This window comes from Dendrobates tinctorius, unplaced genomic scaffold (genome assembly GCF_039654945.1).
Source record: "Dendrobates tinctorius isolate UK_male_01 unplaced genomic scaffold, ASM3965494v1 ptg000147l, whole genome shotgun sequence".
In the NCBI taxonomy this organism is placed as follows: domain Eukaryota; kingdom Metazoa; phylum Chordata; class Amphibia; order Anura; family Dendrobatidae; genus Dendrobates; species Dendrobates tinctorius.
In genome coordinates, this window is record NW_027361814.1 from 10,979,117 (window position 1) to 11,002,214 (window position 23,098).

At 44.8% G+C, this 23,098-nt stretch overlaps 1 protein-coding gene across 1 annotated transcript in view; it reads left to right on the forward strand.

Annotated features, from left to right (window-relative positions):
* The first annotated feature begins 6,400 nt into the window (after nt 1-6,400).
* Nucleotides 6,401-23,098, forward strand: part of CTBP2 (C-terminal binding protein 2) — a 105,629-nt gene continuing 88,931 nt past the window's right edge. Inside the window, exon 1 of the mRNA XM_073546410.1 lies at nt 6,401-6,663. The gene's annotated coding sequence lies outside the window, so the exon portion shown is untranslated. The remainder of the gene's footprint in view (nt 6,664-23,098) is intronic.

Genomic DNA, 23,098 nt, shown 5'->3' on the forward strand with positions numbered 1-23,098 from the left:
GACCACACGGCGTGAGGATGTCGGTGAGGCTCATTGCACTCACTTCTCATAGTATGTTCAGTCCAAATTTCAGAATGGTTGGCCTTCTTTTTTATAAATTACAGCAATTTTTCCAGATAAAATAGCAAGTAAATCACCCTGTAGAATGCCAAATCCTAACAGTATAACAACTGAAATGGAATGATACGGTTAATTCGGCGCTACTGGTGTTCAAAGATTGAAGAAAAGAACAATATGAAGGAATGCATATCAACACGTTTCAAAGTTCGAAACTTCTTCATCAGGCACACTACGGTTTGATAAAGAGGTCTGAAACTTCAAAACACATAGACAAATAGACTGCATACTGAATACCATTCTATTCTTCCATCTTTGACCACGGCCAGCGCAGAATTAACTCTATCATTCCATTTCAGTTGTTATCTTAGCTGTGGGTCTGCAGCAGATTTGAGCCTTTTAATGGTTGTGGTCACACAACCATACCAGGTGAGGACCATTGCCTTTGGTCTCCCCATTGTCACTGGGATAAAAACCCTATTGCGCTTATTGTTATTCCAGTTTTCCAACCTAAAGTCCTAAACAGTATGTAATATACACACTGCTAGGATGCAGCTCTACTTGCTGTTTCCAATGGTAGTCAAGTAACCACTGAAGCAGGAAGAGAAGATAGTCGGCACCAGACTGCAAGTATAAGTTTTACCAGCGTTTTTGATCAGAATGTCAGATTGTTCATTGTAAGTAATAGAAAACTGAGTGAACAATAAGAACTAGTCTGAACAGGTGCATACCAAAAACAACTTACATATCAAAATAAGGAAATGGTTGCACTCAATTGCATTAAAGCATATCAATGTGAAATACATGAAGTGTGAATAGCAAAACAGCTTTTGAAATTTAGGAAAAAACACATGAGATGCTTAGCACAAAATTTGGCCAAAAAATGTGAGCCCATCCACCATCGTCAAGGTAATATCATGAATCGGATCGTTCCATGACTTAACTGCCCAATGTGAACACTTACCTAGTTTGGTCATTGTTTCCTCAGCTTTTCTTGGATTAAAAAAAAAAAAAACTAACAAAATCTCGGTTACGACAGGGGCTCCTTCCCTGTCCCTAATGCTAGGGGTGCTCTAGCTCGCCATGTTCCCCGGATTACTTCTGATGGTGAAGATGCCGGGGCCACGTACCTTGCACTAGGTCCTGCATCCACGCTCAGACTGCACCCTTCCCCCAGCCAGTGAAGAGGGAAGTAGTAATGTACTGTAATACATACCAACCAGACTAAAAAGGGTGATACGAACAGAGATAAAAGAAAATACCAATTATACAAATATACTCACAAACAACAGAGGTATACACTGGGGAGTGGAGGATGGGGTAACACCAAAGTAAGGGAAGGAGGGGGATAAGCACACACAAAATCTCATAACAGTCTCAGACAGTCTCATCTGTATGCCTGATGAAGGGGCCTTCTGAGCCTTGAACGCTTGCAAATGTAATATCTCTGGTTAGCCAATAAAAGGTATCACTCCTTGAATACTTTTCTCAAATTTTTGGGGGGACATAAGTATTTACATCTATTTTTCTGGCTAACATGGTACCACAATATTATTTTGTATTGTACATCATAACAGCTCAGATAAATCCAAACACCTTCTCAAACAACAACCACAAACCACCATATCCAATCACCAATCATGCAGCTAGCTATGGCAATGACTGCTTGCTAGGGCCAAGATTACATAGGAGGTGGGAGTGGCTTACAGTGAACAGGTGAGATCCTTAATGCAGGAAAGCTTCCAAGAGCTGCTCTGATGATGCTTCATTTCAGGCCGGGTGCATGGGCTGTGACAGTGACCGCAACCTCTACCCCCTACTCTGATGATGCTTCGTTTGAGTATCCCAGGATATCTGGGGGCTCTCACACAATCATCAGGCAGGAAGCAAAAAGAAAAATAGACTAAGAGCAGTTAGGGAATGGACCACCCCTTTAAGCTTCTCTTTTCAGAAAGTCCTCGAAAAACAGCGCAAAAAAGGCATAAGAATGCTGTCCGATTTTTTTCAATATCCATTGATTTGCACTGGCAAGTATGAGCAGAGACTTACATAAAAACTGGACATGTTTCTGTGACTTTGTGTAGCCCAATTGGTACGAGGAATCATGGACAGAACTCGTTAAAGTGAAAAACTGACACTTGAATGAACCATTAGGACTACATGCTCTGGTCACCATTTTGCCCTAGCCTGTAAAATCCTTTTAGAACCTAGGAATATTGTATGTATATTTTTTCAATGTTTTTTGTGATCATGCTGGAAACATTGAATGGCCACAACATTAGGGTTCGCTCACATGAGTATATAATACGGCCGAGTGCTATCTGAGGTTTTATCCGGCAGCACCAATGTTATACTAAGGGTCAGTGGAGATCGGATTTGTTTACTAATGCCAAAAAAAAATACTTGCAGCAGAACGGGAAAACCTGGCTGTGACCCCTGCTAGGGCCAGAATTCCAGAGAGAGTGAGAGCACCTACAGTGGGGAAAAAAAGTATTTATTCAGCCACCAATTGTGCAAGTTTTCCCTCTTAAAAAGATGAGAGAGGCCTGTAATGGACATCATAGGTAGACCACAAGTATGAGAGTCAAAATGAGAAAACAAATCCAGAAAATCACCTTGTCTGATTTGGCAAGATTTATTTATTATGGAGGAAAATAAGTATTTGGTCACCTAAAAACATGCAAGATTACTGGCTCTCACAGACCTGCAACTTCTTCTTTAAGAGGCTCCTCTGTCCTCCACTCATTACCCACTGTAACAAAGGCTACCATCAATAACACACTACGCCGCCAGGGACTCAGTGTTATGGACGGCGGAACAAACTAAATATAAAATAATAGAAAGTGCGTTCGCCGCCCGGGGTCCACCGTACATAGGTGTTAAACTGCTGCTATGTAAAGGCAGACGCACAATATGGCGGTATAGCACACGCGGGTTGAACGTCACCCGGTGTGCGCTGGCAAGCTCTGTTAAGTTCACAGAGGCACCTAAGGCACAAACATAAAATGCCGAGCCTGTTGACCTCACAGGTCTCAGCGGTGTGCACGCACGGTATATGGTCACAGGACTCGAGCCCAAGACACAGGGTCAGTGTCCGTCTAGACCTACCGTGCGTGCGGCGTCTCTACCGCGGACACCAACAAGTGCTGCTGACTGCAGCGTGGCGACCTACACAGCCGCTATACGACAATGCCCAAGAGGGGCGCACTGTCGGACGCTAGTTCTGTGGAGATATGCACTGTTGCCTGTAGCATGCCACTGACTGGCGCTGACTCTATAAGTCCCTATCCACACACGTAATATCAGAGGGAGGGGATCTGATTCGCAGGTTCATGCATCCATCATCATTCACACAGATAGCAACTAGAGTCTACACTAGCGCATGGCTGAGCGGCCATGCGAACCATTTATAGCCGGGACCTTCCGGAAGCTTCCAGATCCCTGAGATAGACCAATCAGGTCACGAGAAGGACCTGAGCATGTGACTCCCGATCTCCAATGGGAGATCGTCACGTGAGGATGCCCAGTAGAGCGACGGGAGGACTTAGCCTCTGGAATGGCTTGCTGCTGAGCATCCTGCGTTGCTATTGCTGGTCCAGAGGAGGCAGCAACAGCCAGACCCACAGAGCTGGTCTGAGCAGAGCGTCTGGAACGCAGGGACTGCTGTGCAGGCTCCTGTGCGGTCGGTGGAGAATGGGAGACCGCTGAATGCAAGGCTCTGGATTCCTGCTGTGCAGTTGCAGGAACCCGACGCCTAACACTCAGATCCTGCAGTGCCAGATGTGTCCCCCTACTTAAGCCTGTACATGTCCGGGTCTGTTTGAATTTTGCTAGAGAGCATTTGGATTATCCAGAAGAGTATTGGGAGAGTGTCATATGGTCTGATGAAACCAAAGTAGAACTGTTTGGTACAAACAAAATTTGTCGTGTTTGGAGGAGACAGAATGCTGAGTTGCATCCAAAGAACACCATACCTACTGTGAAGCATGGGGGTGGCGACATCATGCTTTGGGGCTGTTTCTTTGCAACAGGACCAGGATGACTGATTCGTGTAGATGAAAGAATGAATGGGGCTATGTATCGTGAGATTTTGAGTGCAAACCTCCTTCCATCAGCAAGGGCATTGAAGATGAAACGTGGATGGATCTTTCAGCATGATAATGATCCCAAACACACCACCAGGACAACAAAGGAGTGGCTTCGTAAGAAGCATATGAAGGTCCTGGAATGACCTAGCCAGTCTCCAGATCTCAACCCCATAGAAAACCTTTAGAGGGATTTGAAAGTCCGTGTTGCCCAGCGACAGGCCCAAAACTTCACTGCTCTAGAGGAGATCTGCGTGGAGGACTGCGCCAACATACCACCAACAGTGTGTGCCAACCTTGTGAAGATTTACAGAAAACGTTTGACTTCTGTCATTGCCAACAAAGGATATATAACAAAATATTGAGATGAACTTTTGTTAAAGGGAATCTGTCACCCTTTTTTTGACTATCAGCTGCCGGCATCGAGATCAGGGGCTTATCTACAGCATTCTGTAATGCTGTAGGTAAGCCCCCGATGTAACCTGAAAGATAAGAAAAACACGTTAGATTATACTCACCGGAGGGGGCGGTCCGATCTGATGGGTGTTGCGGTCCGGTCTGACGCCTCCCTTCTTCATACGATGCCGTCCTCTTCTTCCTTATCTGTCGTGGCTGCGGCGCAGGCTCACTGCTCTGCCCTGTTGAGGGCAGAGCAGAGACCTGCAGTGTGCAGGCATCGGGAGAGGTCTCGCGCCTGCGCACTGCAGTATTCTGCAGTGCGCCTGCGCCAGAGCCACTACAGGAAGGGAAGAAGAGGACGGCATCGTATGAAGATGGGAGGCGTCGGACCGGACCGCGACACCCATCGGACCGGACCGCCCCCTCCGGTGAGTATAATCTAATGTGTTTTTCTTATCTTTCAGGTTACATCGGGGGCTTATCTACAGCATTACAGAATGCATTACAGAATGCTGTAGATAAGCCCCTGATGTCAATGCTGGCAGCTGATAGTCCAAAAAAACGGTGACAGATTCCCTTTAATGACCAAATACTTATTTTCCACCATAACTTGCAAAATAAATCTTGCCAAACCAGACACGGTGATTTTCTGGATTTGTTTTCTCATTTTGACTCTCATAGTTGTGGTCTACCTATGATGTCAATTACAGGCCTCGCTCATTTTTTTAAGTGGGAGAACTTACACAATTGGTGGCTGACTAAATACTTTTCCCCACTTTAGGTGAATACCGTGAACGGGCGTACCACCTTCACGCAGAGGACTTCAATATTGCATAGTGAAGAACTTCCTTTGCTAATCTGGTCACCTACATTACATTTACATACGTGTCATTACTTTGGGGTATAAACTCCTGATGACAAGTTCGCGGTGCGGCCTCCATGGATCAGATTTGTTGTTCCAGCATATCTCACAGATGATCAAGCAGACTGAAATCTGGGCAATATGGAGACAAGTCATCACCTTGATGTTTTGCCTCCTTCCTCGCACCATTCCTGGACAGTTTTTGCAGCGTGGCATTATCCTGCAGATAGAGACCATTGCCATTAGTGGTGAATATCACTGCCTTGGAGAGGAGTACCATGTTTGGGCGGGTAGTAGATGACATATGTCTTATGTACATGGATGCTGGTATCCAAGGTTCTCCAGTAGAACACTTCTCAGATTTAGCGAATCCTGCATTGAGCAGGGGGTTGGACTAGATGGCCCAGGAGGTCCCTTCCAACTCTACGATTCTATGATTCAGATCATCACTCTATATTGTCTTTGCACCCGGGGGCCATCTTCTCCCATTCACCAGCATCTTTGACAGCACGACACGTGTCACGGCCAAAGTCACCATCTAGCCCCAGCCTTATGGATTTGTTGTTTATTTAACCATATAAAAATAAAGATTATTATAACCAATTCACTGCTTTTTTTCCCCAAAAAATTTGTACAAATTCTGGAAGGCTCCTGCCATATTTTCAGGTATCTGAATGTGGAGAGGCAGAAATTCCTCCAGCAGAATTCTAGGAAGGAGCTCAGAGAGGGGTCAGTGTGGTGAGGGGCAGCAGCAGCACATCCCACCCATGGTCCCTGTGCTGTGCCTGCTCCCTGGATTTCCCCTCTTCCACACACACACAGCATGGATTGCTGCTGCTGGGTGATGATGACAGCTCAGGAGTCCCAGTTCCCAGCCTTGTTGGTCTGCACTCTCAGACCACGCCTAACCAAAAGTGAGAGGAGGTGGGCAGGGGAGAAAGGAGCCCCCCTGCAGCTCTGTGTCCATCTCACTGCAGCAGAGGAGCACACTGTGTGCAGGGATTGTGCTGGAGCAGCAGAGGAGCACACTGTGTGCAGGGATTGTGCTGGAGCAGCAGAGGAGCACACTGTGTGCAGGGATTGTGCTGGAGCAGCAGAGGAGCACACTGTGTGCAGGGATTGTGCTGGAGCAGCAGAGGAGCACACTGTGTGCAGGGATTGTGCTGGAGCAGCAGAGGAGCACACTGTGTGCAGGGATTGTGCTGGAGCAGCAGAGGAGTTGGATGAGACTCTGTGCACTCACCCCCAGGATGGAGCAAGGTACCAGCCTCTTCTCTCCATCTTTGCACTTTGAGGACATGTGTTTGCTGACTGTGTGCTTGTAGCAGCTCATTGTCTGCTGGGGCTGCTGCTAACACTTGGCACAGCCACAACAATGGCATCAAACTGCAAGGGACAGATTTACTGCTGTTCTACACATTAGCCATTGTTTTGTGCCCTCCTTAACCCTTGCAATCCATGGAGTACATGTGTGATTGTGGGGTGTGTGATGGCTGCAGTGATCCTCCCCCAGAGGTGCAGGGAGTGAATGAGGCAGGAACTTTGAATGAAAGCCTTTGTGTCAGTGATCAGGGGCTAATTGTAGGAAAGGTGAGATGTACTCAGTGCTGATCCCCCAGGGAAGGTAGGTGATAAAGCTGTGTGCAATGTCTAATATGTGCAATGTATGGTGTGTGCAGTGTAATAATGCTGGATGTGTGCCATACATTACTATATGCAGGATAATGTATGATGTGTGCAAAGTAATGTATGACATATGGGATACAAGTATATGTGTAGGATAATGTATGATTTCTGGACTATATTGCCTAAACTATTATTAATGTGCGGTATGTACAATGTAATGTATGACATGCAGTATAATACTGTATGATGTGTGCAATATATCAGTAATAGTGTTTATCTGTAATTTAATGTATGAGGTTTACAATGTCATGTATACGATATAATAGTGTATAATGTCTGCAGTGCCATTAGGATCTAGGTATAATGTGATGTGCAGAGTATATATGTAATATAGTAATGTAGGATGCAGGCAGCTTATTAGGATATAGGTGCCGATGTGCGATACATGCAATATACCGTATGTGATACATTGACATGTGTAATTGATATACAGTGTGTGCAATGAGTTGTGTTGCTTTTCCCAATATCGGAATATAAGGTTATAGATGGTGTGGAGGCTGGCAGCAAATGCATTGATTCATTGATTGATGTCTATTGCATTTTTATTCCAGGCCACAAAAAAAAAAAAGTCAAACTGTCCCTCCGAGTGATCAAACTGACCTCCGGAGTCCACATTGATCCCTTTACCGTCCCCCGCTTCTGATGCCATATTTGTATATGAACCCATCATGCTGTCATATACACTGTACAGGCACGACAACGTCAGAGACATTACGGTATTATTTGCCAAAATAGGATGTAGGGATTTATGGAGCCCGGAGGCTGCACGTGTAGCATCTGGCCACTGGCGGGCACAAACAGAAGAGGGCCCCTGTACAAGAATAATATACGGGCCCTTTGAAGCCCTATACCTCATCATAATGCACAATTGGACCTACTTTGTTAATGGAAATGGGCCCCCTGACCTCCTGGGCCCTGTACGGCCGCACAGGTTGCACTGATGATATGTCCACCTCTGCATCCAGCCCTAGAATTTGTCATCTGATGTGCGCCCAAACCATCCCTCCAAGCATAGGTTCATGTGCATTACCGCACCAGCAATGTAGATTTTCCCATAAAGTTAGCGGACGGATTTTAATCAGTTTATGTTGCGGATTTTATCCTTTGCAAAACATGGAGGGAAAATCCATGGCAGGTTCCAAATGTAATCCTCGCAGAATTTGCTGAAATTTTTACATTCAACATAAAGGTTTTTTTCAGCGTTGCTAAACGATTGTACAAACCCCCTGAGTTTCAAGCATTTTTTGAATCTGCAAAATGAGGATCCATTCATGGGTACTCTGGTTTCCTCCCAGACAGGCATTTTTTTTGCTTTACTGAGAACCACTTTTATTAAAAAAAAATGCAGCAAAAAAAATGGCACATGTGGACACAGCCTTATGGGAAAAGCCATTTTATTCAAGGATGGTGCCCACACAATTGGTCTGGGGGTTGCTGTATATCTACATGATCAGTTCTGACACAGATGTCTCCATCAGCTGCTGTTTTTCTAATTTTTGCATGTTTTACATCAGAGATAATCTGTCACTGTGTTCTGCTTCCACCAGAGCGCCAAAGGCTATTTTTGTTATTTAGGAACCTCTAGGTGGGGCTCCTATTTTGCAGAGTATGCCATAATCTTTCCCTTTATTTCTTGCAGTTTGATCTTTACATGGAGCATCAACACTTTACAAAAGCCGTTTCAGGGTCATCCCACAAACCCACCCAAAACCAAATGCTACTGATGAGCGAAAGGGTTAGGTTATGTTCTATGGGTCAAACAGTGACTTTCAGGGTAGCAACTGATAGACGGCTTTCTTCCATTTGGATGAGAGCTGTTTTGCATTATTTTTGTAAGACTCCCGATGCCAGATGGACCTCTGCAGGGAGAATCGACACCTTACAAAAAGGTGTTCGGAAAAGTACCATAGTCCTTAAACTGCTCCAGTGAAAAACTACATTACACTACTGCAATGAATTGGGTCATTGGTGGTTTGAGAACGAAAAGCCTATCCCTAAAAAAAAAGTGCGCCCTTTAACGTGTGAATTCTATTTCATGAAGTCTTGTACGACGTAACTACAGAACGTTCAATGAATAAAAACGGAATCCCAGAAGAATGCCAAATGGGAGCCCAACCTTAAAGTTTTTGCCGAGATTCCTGGTTTGTCTGGGGTACTCCGGGATGGGGCGTAGGGGGGAGAAGAAGAAGAGGAGATCACCTTGGAAGATTAGCCCTTTTTTTCTCCCTCGCTACCTGGCCATTGACTACTTTCTTAACAACCCTGACGGTTCAGTAATGATACCAGCTGGTCTCCAGGCTGCCAAGGTAAACCATCGGCACCCGACATGGCATCGCAGGGGGCTGGTGCACAGGCGACTGTTCATGTAAATGATGCTGTCAGAGGTATCTAAATGGTTTAACAGCAGCAATTAGAGCTGGCTCTGCTTGCTGCTGTTAGAAAAACCGGCTGGTTGAATGAGGCCACGTTCAGTACTTTACATCACTGTTTGTGAGCCAAAACTAAGAATGGCTAAAAGAAAAATACAGAAGTGGTGATGTGTTACTTTTCCTCTGGTTGTTCCCCTCCTGGTTTTGACTTGCAAATACTGAGGTAGATTTTATATATTTTATGTGTACCCTACGGGATAAATAATCAGGTCATTACAAATGCTGTAATACCACTACCACAGTACAATACACACCCCATAGTCCTCCATACAGTGCAACGCAGTCCCCTTAAATACAATACAATACTCCCCTCTCCTCATTCCACCTACAGCGTGTCTCCTCACTTCAGCAGCTCCACTGTCATCGCGCCCGCTGTGTCAGAGGCAGAGGGAGTGTAGAGGTGGGGGGCCGGGCTGGGGGGTGGTCCCTCTTCTTACCGCGCAGAGATAAAAACAGAGACACGATGGAGGCAGATTCTGGGTGCAACAGGTCCAAGTTTATTCTCTGGCCGTCCACTTGACAGCCTTCACAGTATACCGCACTTCCAAGCAATACGCTTTCCCTTGTCGGCCCTCCTTTTCCAGGGCCGCTTCTTACACACCGTACTTTATGCTGGGGACGTGTCTGCACACACCGTCCCCTCCTCACTCATCGACGCTCCTGCCAGATCCGTCACTGTGGCCGCCTTAGGCCTGTAAACCAACAGCGCTTCCACTAATCAGTCGTCGTGTCAAATACGGTGTCTCACACCCAGTGCCTCGTCCCTTCTGCGGTTCTTCCTGTCAGGACCACCCCCCTGACATTCTCTCTCCTCAGTCCCCCTGGTTTAGATTCTCCTCACAGCGCACAGACTGTCGCAGTCCTCCTGTCACTGGAGCTCCCCCTGGGGACTGGACCCTTCTGGAACCCTCCCTCAGTATTTATAGCTCTCCCGGTCCCCTGTCACTGTAACTCCGCCCCCCATGACCAACGGTTTCTAAAGCCCTAAGCTGATGTCAAGTCCTTTGCTCACACTCCTCCCTGCCATCTAATGGTCAACCCAAGGTACTGCACGTCCACTACACTTTCCTAGCTGTTTCCCCACTGTAATAACCGACACCTACCTACACTGTGCAAACCTTTCCTTCTTCACTCTGACTAGTCCGTCCGTCCGGTCACCTTCCCTACAGGAGCGCCATGTGACATGGTCTCCATCATTGCTTTCAACTGTATCGCCATCTGTGATGCCGATACAGTTGAATGCAGGGGGAGGGGGTGCTGGCTCCATAGTAGCGGCATGCCCTGAGACCCGTGGGCCCCTGGGGTAGTGGGCGCCCAAGGCAGATGCCTAATGTTTAGGAATGGTGCGCACTCGGGTCGTATTAGAAGAAATAGGTGCTGGTGAATTGGACCACTAGGGCCCTAAACATATATAGAGGAAATGATTCACTGCACTCAACAACTTGATAGTATGGGGTGAATGGGAGACTGTGCTGGTCCATGGCATGGCAGGGTTTAAATGCCGCGCTGTGTACCGCCGGACCGGAAGTGCGTCATCCGGCCCAGAAGTGACACAGCGCTGTATTGAAAGGAGACACCGCGCATGCGCAGTGATTGCAGAGACCGCAATAATATATGAATGACCGCGCTTGCACGGTCAAAACGAGAGCTGCGATGTTGTTGGAGCGTTGTCATGGAGAAGGGGGCGTACTTGTAATGCAGCCGAAGGCGTAGTAAAGGCAAAGGGGGGAGATAGGAGGGAGATAGGAACATTGCACTGAGGCCGGGCAGATATTCTAATGGTGGATAAGATAGATTATAGCAAGGGGTAGCACATTGGTAATATATAGGTTATGATAAAAAGCAATCCTGTAGATGGGAGATAAAATGGCAAGGAAGAAAAACATTGAAGAAATACAGAAAATCAAAAACAAAATGATAAAAAGTAAAAATAAGTAAATAAAAAGACGAAAGAAAGAAATGAGCAAAAAGACAAAACAAAAATGAATAATGGAAAAATAATGAAAATATTGAAAATATTAAAGAGTGAAAAAATATGAAAAAAAGGGGGGATAATAAAATTAAAAAATGCTGAAAAAATTGAAAATGAAATGAAAATAAAAATAAAAGTAAAATTGGAAAAATAAATAGAAATAAAAATAAATAAATATAAAAAATGAAACAAAAGAAGAAATTTAAAAAATTTTCTTATATAAAAAGAAGGGGAAAAAAACTTACCAATTATAGGGGACTGTCAACGTGTCTGAAAATAGATAAAAGATTGGTTAATCATAGAAGCCAATTTATTTCTCTATTTAGGCCTTTGGGGACAGTGTGTCTAGTTTGTGGATCCAATAAGTTTCTCTCTGCTTCAGTAGTCTTATATGGTTGCCACCCCTTCTAGGTTTAGACACCTGTTCAATTACTTGGTATAATAATTGTGCCACTGTATGTTTGTGTTTAATGAAATGATCCGGAATGGGTAACCATGTCTTGCCACATCTAATCGTAAATTTGTGGCTAGCAATTCTGTCTTTGACATGTTGTGTTGTCTCACTCACGTATAGGAGGCCACATGGGCACTTGATGACGTATATTACAAAATTAGAATCACAGGTATAAAACCCTTGGATAGGAAATGATTTGCCCGTACGTGGATGAGTAACTGTGTCAGATTTGATAATATTGGAACAGGAAGCACAACTAAGGCAAGGAAAAGTGCCATTACGACGTGTGGCAAGCTGCCGTTGTGTCGATATGGGTCGTTTACTACCTATATCTGCCCAAACCAGTTTGTCCTTGATATTGGGAGCTCTCCTGGTGCACATAAGGGCCGGTGTAGTGAATGTTTTGATGTTGGGATATGCCCTAGAGAGCAAAGACCAGTGTTTGTGAATGATGGAATGAATTTTCGGCATAAGAGGGTGGTAGGTGTGGACAAAAGGGACTCTTTCAGGTTGAGATTGTAGTAGGTGGATCTAGAATTCGTGCTCTCTCCTGTTGGAGGAGTCCAGTGGGGTAATTTCTCTCTAAGAATTTAGATGACATCTCATCCAGACGAACAGGTAGCAATTTTGGATCAGAGACAATTCTCGATACCCGTGTGAACTGTGACCTTGGAAGACTATCCTTGGTAGCCTTAGAATGGCTGCTAGAATAGCATAGTAGACTATTGCAGTCCGTGGATTTTGTGTAAAGGTCAGTAGTAAGATTACCCAAAGAGTCCTTTTGTACCATTGTATTCAAGAAAGGTATATGTGTCATGTCATAGTGGATGGTAAACTGTAGGTCAGCGTCCAATGAATTCAGGTAGGTGTAGTAAGATTCCAGAGACTTAGGAGGACCTGTCCAGATAAAGAAAATATCATCGATATAACGATGATAACATACGATGGATTCTTTGAAAACCTTGTTTGGATAAATAAAGTTCTCCTCAAAGGAGTACATAAATGCATTACCGTAGGCTGGTCCCCCGTAATTGGATGTAGTATGCGTCCTCGAATAAAAAGAAATTTTCGTACAGGACTAGCGTGAGGAGATCTAGACACAACTGGATAGATTCAACAGACATACTGGAAGTTTCTAACAAGGACCTGGTAGCTTGTATCCCCTTGGTATGGGAAATAGATGTATAAAGACTATTCACATCTAGGGTAACTAGCAAACTATCAGGGAACGTGGTATTGAGGTCATGGATAATTCTCAGGAAGTGTCCAGTGTCTAGTGGGAAAGAGGGAGTAGTCTTGACCAGTGGTGTTAATATATTCTCAAGGAAAACAGAGAGAGGTGAAAGTATAGAATCAGTTGATGCCACAATTGGCCTACCGGGGGGGATTTATGTGCGATTTGTGGATTTTCGGGAGGATGTAGAAAACAGGAGTAATGGGATGAGGATTGGTGAGAAATGTGACTGTTTTGTTATCTAAAATGTTTTTATCCAAGTAGGTCTTAAGTAGAGACTGGATCTTACTACTGATGTCAAATGTGGGGTCCCTTGGTATAGACTTGTAGGTTTGTTTATCAGATAGCTGCCGTTCAATTTCACCAATGTACATGGTACGTTCCAGAATGATGATGGCACCCCCCTTATCTGCCGGTTTAATGACAATAGTTTTATTATTTTGTAGTGCTGTAAGTGCTTGTTTTTCTACCCGTGTCAGATTGTTATGACTGGGAAAGAAACCCAGACGTTGTTGGTGTATCAAATATTTGACCTCTCTATCAATAAAAGAAATAAAAGTCTCTGTGGCAGGAGGAATCCAGCCTTACACGGTGGCACCCTGGATTCTTCCTGCGGGCACTAAGCGCTGTTAACCCATTCCTGTAGCCCTGCTTTATCCAGTCACATTAATCTAACTCCAACCAGATATACAGAGGCTGGAGCACGAGTCTAATACCAGTTTTCTACCAAAAGAAACCAAAAAAACCCTTTCTGATGAAGGTCCGTTGTTGGACCGAAATCGTTCATACGATATGAGTCTATTTTTGTCTGGATGCTAAATAAAGAATATACTGCTTCTTCATTTTTGAGTGCCAAGTATTTTTGTACGTATTTATGGGTTGGAAACTGTAATTGAGCACCGAACAACCTTCCTTTTTTTTCTCTGAAGTGCCGTGTTCTTTTGTCTACATATATACATTGTTTGTTATCTATCCATACTCCGGCTATAGCTTGTATATATTTGAATATTCACTGTATAATTACTGTTCAACGTTTTTTTTTTTTTTTTTTCGTTTTAGTGTACCCCATGATTAAGATCCGGGAGGATCAAAACGTCGGGTATTTTTGATCGTACATATTCTAATCTTGTTTGGGCACATTCTTTGATGGATTGGACACTTTGAATAAATTTACGAATTTTTGCATACTATCAAGTTGTTGAGTGCGGTGAATCATTTCCTCTATACAAGACAGATGCCCTGGCTGTGTGGTAGTAATATGTTGTCAGGTCATTGTGTGGCAGTATTTGTTCCTTGTATGTGGTATTCTTCAATCACTATTTGGTGGTAATATGTGGTCTGGTCATGGTGTGGCGGTATTTGTTCCTTGTACAGTACAGACCAAAAGTTTGGACACATCTTAGGCAGCACGGTGGCTCAGTGGTTAGCGCTGCAGCCTTGCAGCGCTGGGGTCCTGGGTTCGAATCCCACCAAGGACAACATCTGCAAGGAGTTTGTATGTTCTCCCTGTGTTTGCGTGGGTTTCCTCCGGGTACTCCGGTTTCCTCCCACACTCCAAAGACATACTGATAGGGAATTTAGATTGTGAGCCCCATCGGGGACAGTGATGATAATGTGTGCAAACTGTAAAGCGCTGCGGAATATGTTAGCGCTATATAAAAATAAAGATTATTATTATTTCCTCTATATACAGTAAGACAGATGCCCTGGCTGTGTGGTAGTAATATGTTGTCAGGTCATTGTGTGGCAGTATTTGTTCCTTGTATATGGTATTCTTCAATCACTATTTGGTGGTAATATGTGGTCTGGTCATGGTGTGGCGGTATTTGTTCCTTGTACAGTACAGACCAAAAGTTTGGACACATCTTATTCAAAGAGTTTTCTTTATTTTCATGACTATGAAAATTGTAGATTCACTCAGAAGGCATCAAAACTACAGTATGAATTAACACATGTGGAATTGTATAATTAACAATAACGTGTGAAACAACTGAAAATAGGTTTATATTCTAGGTTCTTCAAAGTAGCCACCTTTTGCTTTGATTTCTGCTTTGCACACTCTTGGCATTCTCTTGATGAGCTTCAAGAGGTAGTCACCGGAAATGGTTTTCACTTCACAGGTGTGCCCAGTCAGCTTTAATAAGTGGGATTTCTTGCCTTATAAATGAGGTTGGGACCATCAGTTGTGTTGTGCAGAAGTCTGGTGGATACACAGCTAATAGTCCTACTGAATAGACTGTTAGAATTTGTATTATGGCAAGAAAAAAGCAGCTAAGTAAAGAAAAACGAGTGGCCATGATTACTTTAAGAAATGAAGGTCAGTCAGTCCGAAAAATTGTGAAATCTTTGAAAGTGTCCCCAAGTGCAGTGGTAAAAACCATCAAGCGCTACAAAGAAACTGGCTCACATGAGGACCTCCCCAGGAAAGGAAGACCAAGAGTCACCTCTGCTGTGGAGGATAAGTTCATCCTAGTCACCAGCCTCAGAAATCACAGGTTAACAGCAGCTCAGATTAGAGACCAGGTCAATGCCACACAGAGTTCTAGCAGCAGACACATCTCTACAACAACTGTTAAGAGGAGACTTTGTGCAGCAGGCCTTCATGGTAAAATATCTGCTAGGAAACCACTGCTAAGGACAGGGAACAAGCAGAAGAGACTTGTTTGGGCTAAAGAACACAAGGAATGGACATTAGACCAGTGGAAATCTGTGCTTTGGTCTGAGGAGTCCAAATTTGAGATCTTTGGTTCCAACCACCGTGTCTTTGTGCAACGCAGAAAAGGTGAATGGATGTACTCTACATGCCTGGTTCCCACCGTGAAGCATGGAGGAGGAGGTGTGATGGTGTGGGGGTGCTTTGCTGGTGACACTGTTATGTTGGGGATTTATTCAAAATTGAAGGCATACTGAACCAGCATGGCTACCACAGCATCTTGCAGCGCGGCATGCTATTCCATCCTGTTTGTGTTTAGTTGGACCATCATTTAATTTTCAACAGGACAATGACCACAAACACACCTCCAGGTTGTATAATGGCTATTTGACCAAGAAGGAGAGTGATGGGGTGCTATGCCAGATGACCTGGCTTCCACAGTCACCAGACCTGAACCCAATCGAGATGGTTTGGGGTGAGCTGGACCGCAGAGTGAAGGCAAAAGGGCCAACAAGTGCTAAGCATCTCTGGGAACTCCTTCAAGACTGTTGGAAGACCATTTCCGGTGACTACCTCTTGAAGCTTATCAAGAGAATGCCAAGAGTGTGCAAAGCAGTAATCAAAGCAAAAGGTGGCTACTTTGAAGAACCTAGAATATAAGACATATTTTCAGTTGTTTCACACTTTTTTGTTAATTATATAATTCCACATGTGTTAATTCATTGTTTTGATGCCTTCAGAGTGAATCTACAATTTTCATAGTCATGAAAATAAAGAAAACTCTTTGAATGAGAAGGTGTGTCCAAACTTTTGGTCTGTACTGTGTGTGGTATTATTTGGTCACTATGTGATGGTAATATGTAGTCTGGTCATGGTGTGGCGGTATTTGTTCCTTGTATGTGGTATTATTTGGTCACTATGGGATGTTAATATGTGGTCTGGTCATGGTGTGGCAGTATTTGTCCCCTGTATGTGGTATTATTTGGTCACTATGTGATGGTAATGTGTAGTCTGGTCATGTTATGGTGGTATTTGTTCCTTGTATGTGGTATTATTTGGTCTCTATGTGATACAGGTCAATACAAATGCTGCAATACCACTTTTATCCCAAAATAAACTAATTTATTTACAGTTATGTCCTTTTGAAAATTATATGTTTATAATATAGATATGTTGAACTTTATAATATACTTTTTTTCTCCCAAAGTGTCCCCATCAGTTAGTTCCCGACCCCTTCATTTCCTCTCCTATGCTTCACACAGCAGAAAGTTTCCTGTGTCAGCAGGGCAGCAATAATGTAGAGGAGGCTGCCTAACTGGCTAATTTTAATTACTACGCCATTTCCTTCTGCCACAGTCAAACCATAGATAACCACATGAGCTGATACTAAAGAAAAGTAAACGGATTTCACTGCCACGTTATTTAACCTGAACTGTCCCCTTTAAAATAACTTCCCTTTTTTCATAACTATGTTCAGTAGGGAAAGTTTTCAAACTTTGCAAATAAGTTTATTATTGGATTTGTTTTCATTCCTGTAAAATAATTGCATGTAAATGGCTTCCAAACCTCAGATTTTCACAGATGATGGCAGTGATGGGTCAGCAACTGTCTCCTCCTTGAGTGATCTACTTATCAGAACAGTTTCCTGCAGCAGCTTATCCCCAGAGTTAGTGAGACACAGGGGCTGAGCTGATCCATCACTGCCATCATCTGTACTCCAAATAATTACGGTCTGATATCAGTGCAGCTAAAGGCAGGCAAATAGATTGGGGAAATACAGGATCTTAGAAGTCGCTTTTCTTTTGGAGGGGCGAGGGTGAGCAGGCTGCGAGGGACGAGGGTGAGCAGTCTGTGAGGGGGGGCCAGGCTGTGAGGGGCGAGGGTGAGCAGGCTGTGAGGGGCGGCCAGGCTGTGAGGGGCGAGGGTGAGCAGGCTGTGAGGGGCGGCCAGGCTGTGAGGAGCGAGGGTGAGCAGGCTGTGAGGGGCGGCCAGGCTGTGAGGGGCGAGGGTGAGCAGGCTGCAAGGGGTGGTCAGGCAGCGAGAGGCAGCAAGGCAGCGAGTGTTAGGAGTATGATTTCTGCCTCTCCTTTGCTGAAATCTAGGTCCTCACATTCTGCAGTCTACTGCGCTTTCCCTGCTGCAGAGGAGATTGCAGAGGAGATTGCCCTGCAGCAACTCTCTCCAGAGGCTGTCCTTTGTTCCCTCATCTGAGCATGCTCATGGGACAAACTCCCATTGGAGTTCAGGATTCAGGTGCTCAGGTCCTGTGTCGAATCCCATTGGCTCTTCCTGGAGCCTTGGAGATTTCCAGAAGGTCCCGTTCATTATAAAAAGCGCGCATGGCTGTTCCACCATTATTATTATTATTATTTATTGTTATAGCGCCATTTATTCCATGGCGCTTTACATGTGAGGGGGGTATACATAAAAACAAGTACAATAATCTTAAACAATACAAGTCATAACTGGTACAGGAGGAGAGAGGACCCTGCCCGCGAGGGCTCACAATCTTCAAGGGATGGGTGATAATACAGTAGGCGAGGGTAGAGCTGGTCGTGCAGCGGTTTGGTCGATCGGTGGTTACTGCAGGTTATAGGCTTGTCGGAAGAGGTGGGTCTTCAGGCTCTTTTTGAAGGTTTCGATGGTAGGTGAGAGTCTGATATGTTGTGGTAGAGAGTTCCAGAGTAGGGGTGATGCGCGAGAGAAATCTTGTATGCGATTGTGGGAAGAGGAGATAAGAGGGGAGTAGAGAAGGAGATCTTGTGAGGATCGGAGGTTGCGTGCAGGAAAGTACCGGGAGACGAGGTCACAGATGTATGGAGGAGACAAGTTGTGGATGGCTTTGTATGTCATGGTTAGGGTTTGTAATGGAGTCTCTGGGCAATTGGGAGCCAGTGAAGGGATTGACAGAGGGGAGAAGCTGGGGAATAGCGGGGGGACAGGTGGATTAGCCGGGCAGCAGAGTTTAGAATAGATTGGAGGGGTGCGAGAGTGTTTGAGGGGAGGCCGCAGAGCATGAGGTTGCAGTAGTCAAGGCGAGAGATGATGAGGGCATGGACTAGGGTTTTAGCAGATTCTTGGGTGAGGAATGAACGGATGCGTGAAATATTTTTGAGTTGAAGTCGGCAGGAAGTGGAAAGGGTTTGGATATGTGGTTTGAAGGAGAGATCAGCATCAAGGATTACTCCGAGGCAGCGAGCTTGTGGGACTGGGGAGAGTGGGCAGTCATTTACTGTAATTGATAGGTTCGTAGGGGGGGTCACGTGAGATGGGGGAAAGATGATGAATTCTGTTTTGTCCATGTTGAGTTTCAGATATCTAGTGGAGAAGAAGGATGAAATAGTGGACAGACATTGAGGGATTCTGGTTAGTAGGGAGGTGATATCTGGTCCAGAGATGTAGATCTGTGTGTCATCAGCATAAAGATGATACTGAAAGCCATGAGATTCTATGAGCTGTCCCAGGCCAAAGGTGTAAATAGAGAACAGCAGGGGCCCTAGGACTGAACCTTGTGGGACTCCGACAGATAGGGGGCGAGGTGAGGAGGTGGTGTGTGAGTGGGAGACGCTGAATGTCCGGTCTGTTAGGTATGATGAGATCCAGGAGAGGGCCAAGTCTGTGATGCCGAGGGATGAGAGGGTCTGTAATAATAGGGAATGGTCCACTGTGTCAAAGGCAGCCGACAGGTCCAGGAGGAGGAGGACAGAGTAGTGTCGCTTGCTCTTGGCAGTTAAGAGGTCATTGGTGACCTTAGTAAGGGCAGTTTCAGTGGAGTGGTGTGACCGGAAGCCAGATTGTAAGCGGTCGAAGAGGGAGCAAGAAGAGAGATGGGAGGACAGTTCAAGGTAGACGTGTTGTTCCAGTAGCTTGGAGGCGTATGGGAGAAGTGATATAGGGCGATAGCTAGATGCAGAGGATGGGTCAAGAGAGGGCTTTTTGAGGATAGGTGTGATGGAGGCATGTTTAAAGCTTGAGGGGAAAACACCAGTTGTTAGTGATAGGTTGAAGAGATGGGTTAGGGTTGGGATGAAGACTGTGGTGAGGTTTGGGATGAAGTGGGATGGGATCGGGTCGAGTGCACAGGTGGTGAGATGTGATCTTGAGAGTAGAGTGGAGAGTCGATCTTCTGTAATGGTGGAGAAGTTGGTTTTGAAGGTGGAGGGCTGGGAAGTCGGGAGGAAGGGCTCTGGGGGTTGTTGACCAAAACTGTCCCTGATGTTATCAATTTTCTGCTTGAAAAATGAGGCGCTAGTATATTCATACTTGCTGCTGTATGTTTGTTGATGGATGCTTGGACTGGTGAATGACTCATTTGAGACCCCCATTCCTCTGATGCTACGTCTGTATGAGTGTTTGAGTTCTGCCAGTAGCAGCGCTACCGCCAGCGCGCATTTGCTCCATCTATCTCAGCAGCTTAGCGTCTGCATTGCGCCAGCGTGATAGCGGCGTTTTGCCAGCGGCGCAATTATCGCCGCACTGCGATTGCAGTCCTGCCGGGCGTTCGCAGTTGCGACGCGACGCACACTTGTCTCTATGGTAGGTCTAGACGGAGTAGTCCTGCTGTCTAAGGCTACTCCTGTGACCATAAATACCGCGTGTGCATCGCTGAGAGTCTGTGACCTTAAACAGACTCAGCGTTCCTGTGTTTGGTTTTTGCCTGCAGCCTCTGTGATTGCAACAGAGTTTGCATAGTGCAATTGGGTGCAGTTTAACCCTTTGCACACTGCCGCCAGATTGCTCTGCCTTCACTTAGCTGCGGTTTTTCCAGCTTCCGCACGGTGGACCCGGAGTGGCAAAGGCATTTAAATTATATTTTTATTTAGTGCCTTCCGCCACTCCTAACAGCGATAGGTGGCCAGGCAGTGAGGTGGCCAGGCAGTGAGGTTGGTCAGGCAGTGAGGTTGGCCAGGCAGTGAGGGCAGGCAGTCTGAGAGGGTGCAGAATACTTACACAATCTGATTGCAGCACTGGTGCATAAGACATTTTGGGTGCAAGATAACAAGCTGTGGGTGTATTGGGCGGTGTGCGAGCTCATTCAATCGGCCCACATTACCAAGCGCCTTTGGTCCGGCCTTCTCATCTTCTGAGACACACGATTCATCAGCTCTCCATGGAAAAGGAGAAAGTAGAAGACATAATCAGTGCAGATGTCAGGCGCACTCTGTGACCGATTGATGATTCACCATGGACCAAATAAAACCGCACATTTAAAAAAAAAACAATACCGCCATCCCTCTTCTAGGATCTGTGACATTTACAAGATCTGTAGAGGGAAATGAATGTGACAGCTTTAAACCGCTCCAGAATAGTTCGTAAATGAGAAGGTTTCATCTTGGAAATGTCACTGCTTGTTGCTAATTTGTATGCATGAGTATTCGGTTTAATAAGGTGATAGGCTCCAGGAAAACCTGTTTATCTCCCCGAGATTAAGGATACATTTCACATTTACTGTCCACCCAATTTATGGAAACCATTTATATTCTGCTCTCCCAGTCAACTTAGTAATGGATTACGGTTGCATATAAATTACACGTCTTGCCTCGGCGTCCTTGTGGGAGACGGTGGAAAGTTTAGCTCCCGGCAAGACAAAGAGGTGGCAGATGTGGTCTTATGTTACTGATGCCATCACATGATTATAAAGCTATAGGCGGCAGCTTTACGAATTTTCTAATCTTATTTATGTACTAATTTATAAGAATTTGCAAGATCTTCACTTGCTGCCGTTCAGTAGGATCTTCAGTGTTTATTGCAGGTGATAAAAATCTTTGTAGTGATCACACCCCTCTACGACTCGTTGCAAGGAGAGGATGCACGAGATTCTTCTGCCATGAATTTCCCCACAAATCTACAGCCAATCAATTCGGCATTATCTTACAGAATACCGCAATGCTACACACCGGTGTTAGTGAGGGTGGTGGTTATGGAGAATAGGTGTGTTTGGCAATATACTTACCAACTGCCTATGAATAATAATTTGGAGAGGGTATATTGGGATCTAAGGGGTAATGTTTCTCCTTATGGGGAGTGACATACCAGGCCTGGCATGTCAGGTTGAGGAGACGTAAATGCCATGCATGCTCCTCTAAAAGGGGACATTAAAATAAGTCTGCGGTCAGGTGAAGACAACTGAAGGCATTTCGTTCACAAACGGTAATTAAGACCCCATTCATCAAACTCTAAATTAATACAGACTACACTCCAGACCCCCTAAACAAATACAAACCATACACAAAGACATGAGATGCTGTATACTATAATAAAGCAGGACCCAGTATATAATAAAGGAGGACACTGTATGTAACAAAGGACACCACTAAACATCAGGGAGGACACTGTATGCAGAGGTCCGAGGGGTCATAGAATCATAGAATCGTAGAGTTGGAAGGGACCTCCTGGGCCATCTGGTCCAACCCCCTGCTCAAAGCAGGATTCGCTAAATCATCCCAGTCAGATGTCTGTCCAGCCTCTGTTTGAAGACTTCCATTGAAGGAGAACTCACCACTTCTCTTGGCAGCCTGTTCCACTCATTGATCACTCTAACTGTCAAAAAGTTTTTTCTAATATCTAATCTGTGTCTCCTCCCATTCAGTTTCATCCCATTGCTTCTAGTCTTTCCTTGTGCAAATGAGAATAAAGTTGATCCTTCTACAATGTGACAGCCCTTTAGATATTTGTAGACAGCTATTAAGTCTCCTCTCAGTCTGCTCTTTTGCAAACTAAACATTCCCAAATCCTGCAACCTTTCCTCATAAGACAGGGTTTGCAGACCGGTCACCATTCTGGTTGCTCTTTTCTGAAATTGCTCCAGTTTGTTGATGTCTTTTTTAAAATGTGGTGCCCAAAACTGGACACAATATTCCAGATGAGGTCTGACCAAAGAGGAGTAGAGGGAAATAATGACTTCACGTGATCTAGACTGTATGCTTCTGTTAATACATCCTAGAATTGCATTTGCCTTTTTTGCTGCTGCATCACACTGTTGACTCATATTCAGTCTGTGATCTATTAGTATACCCAAGTCTTTTTCACATGTGCTGTTGCTTAGGCCTATTCCTCCCATTCTGTATATGCTTTTTTTCATTTTTATTGCCCAGATGTAGTACTTTGCATTTCTCCCTGTTAAAAACCATTCTGTTAGTTGCTGCCCACTTCTCCAGTTTATTTAAGTCTTTTTGAATCCTCTCTCTCTTCTCTAGTATTAGCTATCCCTCCTAGCTTTGTGTCATCAGCAAACTTAATCAGTTTACCCTCAATTCCTTCATCTAAA